This window comes from Danio aesculapii, chromosome 20 (genome assembly GCF_903798145.1).
Source record: "Danio aesculapii chromosome 20, fDanAes4.1, whole genome shotgun sequence".
Taxonomy (NCBI): Eukaryota; Metazoa; Chordata; class Actinopteri; order Cypriniformes; family Danionidae; genus Danio; species Danio aesculapii.
This window is the reverse complement of record NC_079454.1, coordinates 55,698,873-55,706,145: the sequence shown is the minus strand read 5'-3', so window position 1 is coordinate 55,706,145 and position 7,273 is coordinate 55,698,873. Positions and strand designations below refer to the sequence as shown.

The 7,273-nt window shown below is 42.0% G+C and overlaps 1 protein-coding gene across 2 annotated transcripts in view; it reads right to left on the bottom strand.

Moving 5' to 3' along the window:
• Positions 1-5,943, bottom strand: part of pak5 (p21 protein (Cdc42/Rac)-activated kinase 5) — a 55,251-nt gene extending 49,308 nt beyond the window's left edge. For both annotated transcript variants that reach the window (XM_056480994.1, XM_056480996.1), the window contains exon 1: positions 5,816-5,943. The gene's annotated coding sequence lies outside the window, so the exon portion shown is untranslated. The remainder of the gene's footprint in view (positions 1-5,815) is intronic.
• Positions 5,944-7,273: the final 1,330 nt, after the last annotated feature.

Sequence of the window (7,273 nt, the reverse complement as noted above, 5' to 3'; positions counted from 1 at the left end):
TTGAGAACACGAACTAGACCTTGAGAACTCTAACTAGACCTTGAGAACACGAACTAGACCTTGAGAACTCTAACTAGACCTTGAGAACTCTAACTAGACCTTGAGAACTCTAACTAGACCGTGATAACACTAACTAGACCTTGAGAACACTAACTAGACCTTAAGAACCCTAACTAGACCCTGAGAACTCTAACTAGACCTTGATAACAATAACTAGACCTTGAGAACTCTAACTAGACCTTGAGAACTCTAACTAGACCTTGAGAACTCTAACTAGACCTTGAGAACTCTAACTAGACCATGATAACACTAACTAGACCTTAAGAACCCTAACTAGACCCTGAGAACTCTAACTAGACCTTGATAACAATAACTAGACCTTGAGAACTCTAACTAGACCTTGAGAACTCTAACTAGACCTTGAGAAAACTAACTAGACATTGAGAACTCCAACTAGCCAATAAGAACTCTAACTAGACCTTGAAAACTCTAACTAGACCTTGAGAACTCTAACTAGACCTTGAGAACTCTAACTAGACCTTGAGAACTCTCACTAGACCTTAAGAACCCTAACTAGACCTTGAGTACTCTAACTAGACATTAAGAACACTAACTAGACCTTGAGTACTCTAACTAGACCTTGAGTACTCTAACTAGACCTTGAGAACTCTAACTAGCCAATGAGAACTCTAACTAGCCCTTGAGAACTCTAACTAGACCTTGAGAACACTAACTAGACCTTGAGAACTCTAACTAGTCCTTGAGAACTCTAACTAAACTTGAGAACTCCAACTAGCCAATAAGAACTCTAACTAGACCTTGAAAACTCTAACTAGACCTTGAGAACACTAACTAGACCTTGAGTACTCTAACTAGACCTTGAGAACTCTAACTAGACCTTGAGTACTCTAACTAGACCTTGAAACTAGTCATTGAGAACTCTAACTAGACCTTGAGTACTCTAACTAGACCTTGATAACTCTAACGAGACCTTGAGAACTCTCACTGTACCTTAAGAACCCTAACTAGACCTTGAGTACTCTAACTAGACCTTGAGAACACTAACTAGACCTTGAGTACTCTAACTAGACCTTGAGTACTCTAACTAGACCTTGAGAACTCTAACTAGACCCTGAGAACACTAACTAGACCTTTAGAACTCTAACTAGCCAATGAGAACTCTAACTAGACCTTGAGAACACTAACTAAACCTTGAGACCTCTAACTAGACCTTCAGAACTCTAACTAGCCATTGAGAACTGTAACTAGACCTTGAGAACTCTAACTAGTCCTTGAGAACACTAACTAGACCTTGAGAACTCTAACTAAACCTTGAGAACTCTAACTAGACCTTGAGAACTCTAACTAGACCTTGACATCTCTAACTAGACCTTGAGATCTCTAACTAGACCTTGAGAACTCTAACTAGACCTTGACATCTCTAACTAGACCTTGAGAACTCTAACTAGACCTTGAGAACTCTAACTAGACCTTGAGAACTCTAACTAGACCTTGACATCTCTAACTAGACCTTGAGAACTCTAACTAGACCTTGAGAACTCTAACTAGACCTTGACATCTCTAACTAGACCTTGAGAACTCTAACTAGACCTTGAGAACTCTAACTAGACCTTGAGAACACTAACTAGACCTTGAGAACTCTAACTAGTCCTTGAGAACACTAACTAGACCTTGAGAACTCTAACTAAACCTTGAGAACTCTAACTAGACCTTGAGAACTCTAACTAGACCTTGAGAACTCTAACTAGACCTTGACATCTCTAACTAGACCTTGAGAACTCTAACTAGACCTTGAGAACTCTAACTAGACCTTGAGAACTCTAACTAGACCTTGACATCTCTAACTAGACCTTGAGAACTCTAACTAGACCTTGAGAACTCTAACTAGACCTTGAGAACTCTAACTAGACCTTGAGAACTCTAACTAGACCTTGAGAACTCTAACTAAACCTTGAGAACTCTAACTAGACCTTGAGAACTCTAACTAGACCTTGAGAACTCTAACTAGACCTTGACATCTCTAACTAGACCTTGAGAACTCTAACTAGACCTTGACATCTCTAACTAGACCTTGAGAACTCTAACTAGACCTTGAGTACTCTAACTAGACCTTGAGAACTCTAACTAGACCTTGAGAACTCTAACTAGACCTTGACATCTCTAACTAGACCTTGAGAACTCTAACTAGACCTTGAGAACTCTAACTAGACCTTGAGAACTCTAACTAGTCCTTGAGAACACTAACTAGACCTTGAGAACTCTAACTAAACCTTGAGAACTCTAACTAGACCTTGAGAACTCTAACTAGACCTTGAGAACTCTAACTAGACCTTGAGAACTCTAACTAGACCTTGACATCTCTAACTAGACCTTGAGAACTCTAACTAGACCTTGAGAACTCTAACTAGACCTTGACATCTCTAACTAGACCTTGAGAACTCTAACTAGACCTTGAGAACTCTAACTAGACCTTGAGAACACTAACTAGACCTTGAGAACTCTAACTAGTCCTTGAGAACACTAACTAGACCTTGAGAACTCTAACTAGACCTTGAGAACTCTAACTAGACCTTGAGAACTCTAACTAGACCTTGAGAACTCTAACTAGACCTTGACATCTCTAACTAGACCTTGAGAACTCTAACTAGACCTTGAGAACTCTAACTAGACCTTGAGAACTCTAACTAGACCTTGAGAACTCTAACTAGACCTTGACATCTCTAACTAGACCTTGAGAACTCTAACTAGACCTTGAGAACTCTAACTAGACCTTGAGAACTCTAACTAGACCTTGAGAACTCTAACTAGACCTTGAGAACTCTAACTAGACCTTGACATCTCTAACTAGACCTTGAGAACTCTAACTAGACCTTGAGAACTCTAACTAGACCTTGACATCTCTAACTAGACCTTGAGAACTCTAACTAGACCTTGAGAACTCTAACTAGTCCTTGAGAACTCTAACTAGACCTTGAGAACTCTAACTAGACCTTGAGAACTCTAACTAGACCTTGAGAACTCTAACTAGACCTTGACATCTCTAACTAGACCTTGAGAACTCTAACTAGACCTTGAGAACTCTAACTAGACCTTGAGAACTCTAACTAGACCTTGAGAACTCTAACTAGACCTTGAGAACTCTAACTAGACCTTGAGAACTCTAACTAGACCTTGAGAACTCTAACTAGACCTTGAGAACTCTAACTAGACCTTGAGAACTCTAACTAGACCTTGAGAACTCTAACTAGACCTTGACATCTCTAACTAGACCTTGAGAACTCTAACTAGACCTTGACATCTCTAACTAGACCTTGAGAACTCTAACTAGACCTTGAGTACTCTAACTAGACCTTGAGAACTCTAACTAGACCTTGAGAACTCTAACTAGACCTTGACATCTCTAACTAGACCTTGAGAACTCTAACTAGACCTTGAGAACTCTAACTAGACCTTGAGAACTCTAACTAGTCCTTGAGAACACTAACTAGACCTTGAGAACTCTAACTAAACCTTGAGAACTCTAACTAGACCTTGAGAACTCTAACTAGACCTTGAGAACTCTAACTAGACCTTGAGAACTCTAACTAGACCTTGACATCTCTAACTAGACCTTGAGAACTCTAACTAGACCTTGAGAACTCTAACTAGACCTTGACATCTCTAACTAGACCTTGAGAACTCTAACTAGACCTTGAGAACTCTAACTAGACCTTGAGAACTCTAACTAGACCTTGAGAACTCTAACTAGACCTTGAGAACTCTAACTAGACCTTGAGAACTCTAACTAGACCTTGACATCTCTAACTAGACCTTGAGAACTCTAACTAGACCTTGACATCTCTAACTAGACCTTGAGAACTCTAACTAGACCTTGAGTACTCTAACTAGACCTTGAGAACTCTAACTAGACCTTGAGAACTCTAACTAGACCTTGACAACTCTAACTAGACCTTGAGAACTCTAACTAGACCTTGAGAACTCTAACTAGACCTTGAGAACTCTAACTAGTCCTTGAGAACACTAACTAGACCTTGAGAACTCTAACTAAACCTTGAGAACTCTAACTAGACCTTGAGAACTCTAACTAGACCTTGACATCTCTAACTAGACCTTGAGAACTCTAACTAGACCTTGAGAACTCTAACTAGACCTTGAGAACTCTAACTAGACCTTGAGAACTCTAACTAGACCTTGAGAACTCTAACTAGACCTTGAGAACTCTAACTAGACCTTGACATCTCTAACTAGACCTTGAGAACTCTAACTAGACCTTGACATCTCTAACTAGACCTTGAGAACTCTAACTAGACCTTGAGTACTCTAACTAGACCTTGAGAACTCTAACTAGACCTTGAGAACTCTAACTAGACCTTGACATCTCTAACTAGACCTTGAGAACTCTAACTAGACCTTGAGAACTCTAACTAGACCTTGAGAACTCTAACTAGTCCTTGAGAACACTAACTAGACCTTGAGAACTCTAACTAAACCTTGAGAACTCTAACTAGACCTTGAGAACTCTAACTAGACCTTGACATCTCTAACTAGACCTTGAGAACTCTAACTAGACCTTGAGAACTCTAACTACAATGACAACAAGCAGAAATCAACTGGATACAAAACAGGGAACAACCGGAAAACTAGCACAGAACAATTGGTGAAAAAAGCAGTGAATAAGCAGACACCAGCAGCAGCGACAACATGACAAACAGCAGTAGCAGTAACACACACACACACACACGCACACACACACACACACACACACACACACACACACACACACACACACACACACACACACACACACACACACAGTTTTACCTCACCTTAGTGAGGACATTACATAGACTTCCATTGTTTTACTCTCAGGTAAATGATAGTGTCTGTGGCCTACCCTTAGCCCTAACCCTAACCCTAACCCAACCCTCACAGAAAGAGCTGCACATCCTCAGAGACGGAGGAACACATCTGCTGGAGGATCATGAAGCACTGTTAGTGAGTGAGGAGCAGTGACACCTCAACACTACTGGGTCATTTAGATCAATAATTATATAACAGAGTATATAGCTAAACCTGTACACACACACACACACACACACACACACACACACACACACACACACACACAGTCACAATCACATGTCAGTTTTTTCTTTTTGATGAGCGCTGATGATGTTTACACCGTACAGACTCAACATGTTGAGGATCCTCCATTCTGTGTGATGATCAGGTGTTTTCCTCATGGACCACACTAGTGTCCCCACAAGGTCAACATTCACTGCCACTGACACACTTGAGGGGACATTTGCTCCAAACAACCTGAAGAATACCACACACTCTCTCTCTCTCTCTCTCTCTCTCATACACACTCTTCCACACACACACACACACACACACACACACTTTCTCTCCATCACAAACACATACTCTCACTTTCACTCTCTCATCCACACACTCTCTCTCTAACACACACACACACACACACACTGACGGACACATAAGCACACACTCTCTCTCTCACACATACACATACACATACACACATACATACACAAACAGACACACACAGACATACATGCGTACATACACACTCTTTCTGTCTGTCATTGCGCGTGCACCGGCGGTGTGTCGCTTCAGCACCGTGGACAGCAGCGCTGCTGCGCGTCGTGAATCCGGCTGTCGGTACCGGAGCGTCGCGGCCCTGCTCGGCTTCTGCGCGTCCAATCCCGCGCATGTGTGTGTGTGTGTGTGTGTGTTGCTATGAGAGAGACAGAACGGAATGGCAGATTCTGACCTGCAGCGCTGGAGATCCTCACATGTTCTGCCGGTGCCGCGGCGCTCCTGCGGGCAGAGACCGGGGATTCGGCCGCTATGTGCCCGTCAGAGCCATGTTATTCTCCGGGAGCGATGATGCTGGACTGCGCGCTACATCCGGGCTGCTGGGAATCACGGCACCTGACAGCCGAGCTACTGCGGCTACTATGGCGAAGGCGGAGCTTTAATATTCATGAGCTGAGCCTTTACGATTGGACCGACGTCACTAACAACTGCTTAATATTCAAAATGCAGGGCGTTCATTGGACGGAAAAGACGTTACGTCTGATTAATAATCATAAGAGAAGCTTCTGTTGCTCATGTTCCCATTAAAGGGTCAGTTCACACAGAAACTAACACTCTGACGTCATCAATCACTGTTTACCTTTACTTTGTGTTATATAAGAACACACATAAGAAGATGTTTTGAAGAATGTAGTAAACCTGCATCCATTGACCTCCACGGTATTTGTTTTTCCTACTATGGAAGTCAATGGTTACAGGTTTCCAACATTCTTCAAAACATCTTGTTCAGTGTTGAACAGCAGAGAGAACTCATAAATGTTTGGGAACACCTGATGAGGTGTAAATAGTGAGTAGATGTTCATTTTGGGGGTGGACTGTGCCTCTAACCGCTCATTAAAATGTTATATCCAGTCTATATTCTTGGTTATGTGGATATAAAGGAACATTTGAAGGACATTTTGTGGAGAAATAAAGAACCGGCTCTTTAATTCAACACTCTTACATCATTTATTATTTTTAAAACCTCATAGAAATCAAAAGCTTTATATATATCATGATATACACGTGTATTTATAAGTATTTAATCTAATAAACTATCAATTAATATTCTCAACGCTTCTCAAAACAGATCTAAAGATTGAGAGAAGATTCTCCAATGATCACTGATGATCTCCCGCCAGATCTTCGCCATTGGTGGGTTACTAAGCAGAGTCTGCACAGCGGAGATAACGTTCAGCAAATAAGCCTTCGCCATTGGAGGCAAAGCCGCATCCCTTCATTAATATTCATGAACTGGGCCTCAACCATTGGAAGATGATCACGCAACGTCGTCGCGTTCTATTTAATATTCATGAGACCAACCTTCAGCATAGTGGGGTTAGTACAGTCGCAGGACCGGAGGCGAATCATGACAGACTCGGTGATATTGATGAAATGATTTGTCGATCTCGCGCGCGCACACACGCACGCGCACGCACGCACACACTCTCCTCTCTTCAGGCGGCGGAGCAACGGCGATGATAATTGACGTGCGCGCGCTCAATGCTGACTGTGTGGATGACGTCACTGTTATGTTATTCTGATTTCTCCAGCTTCACTGCACGGGTGTATCAGTGATTTACACCGCCGTGAGGATGAACACACACATCTCTGGGGTTTACAGTACTCCAGCTCTGACTGAGGAAGCGGGTTT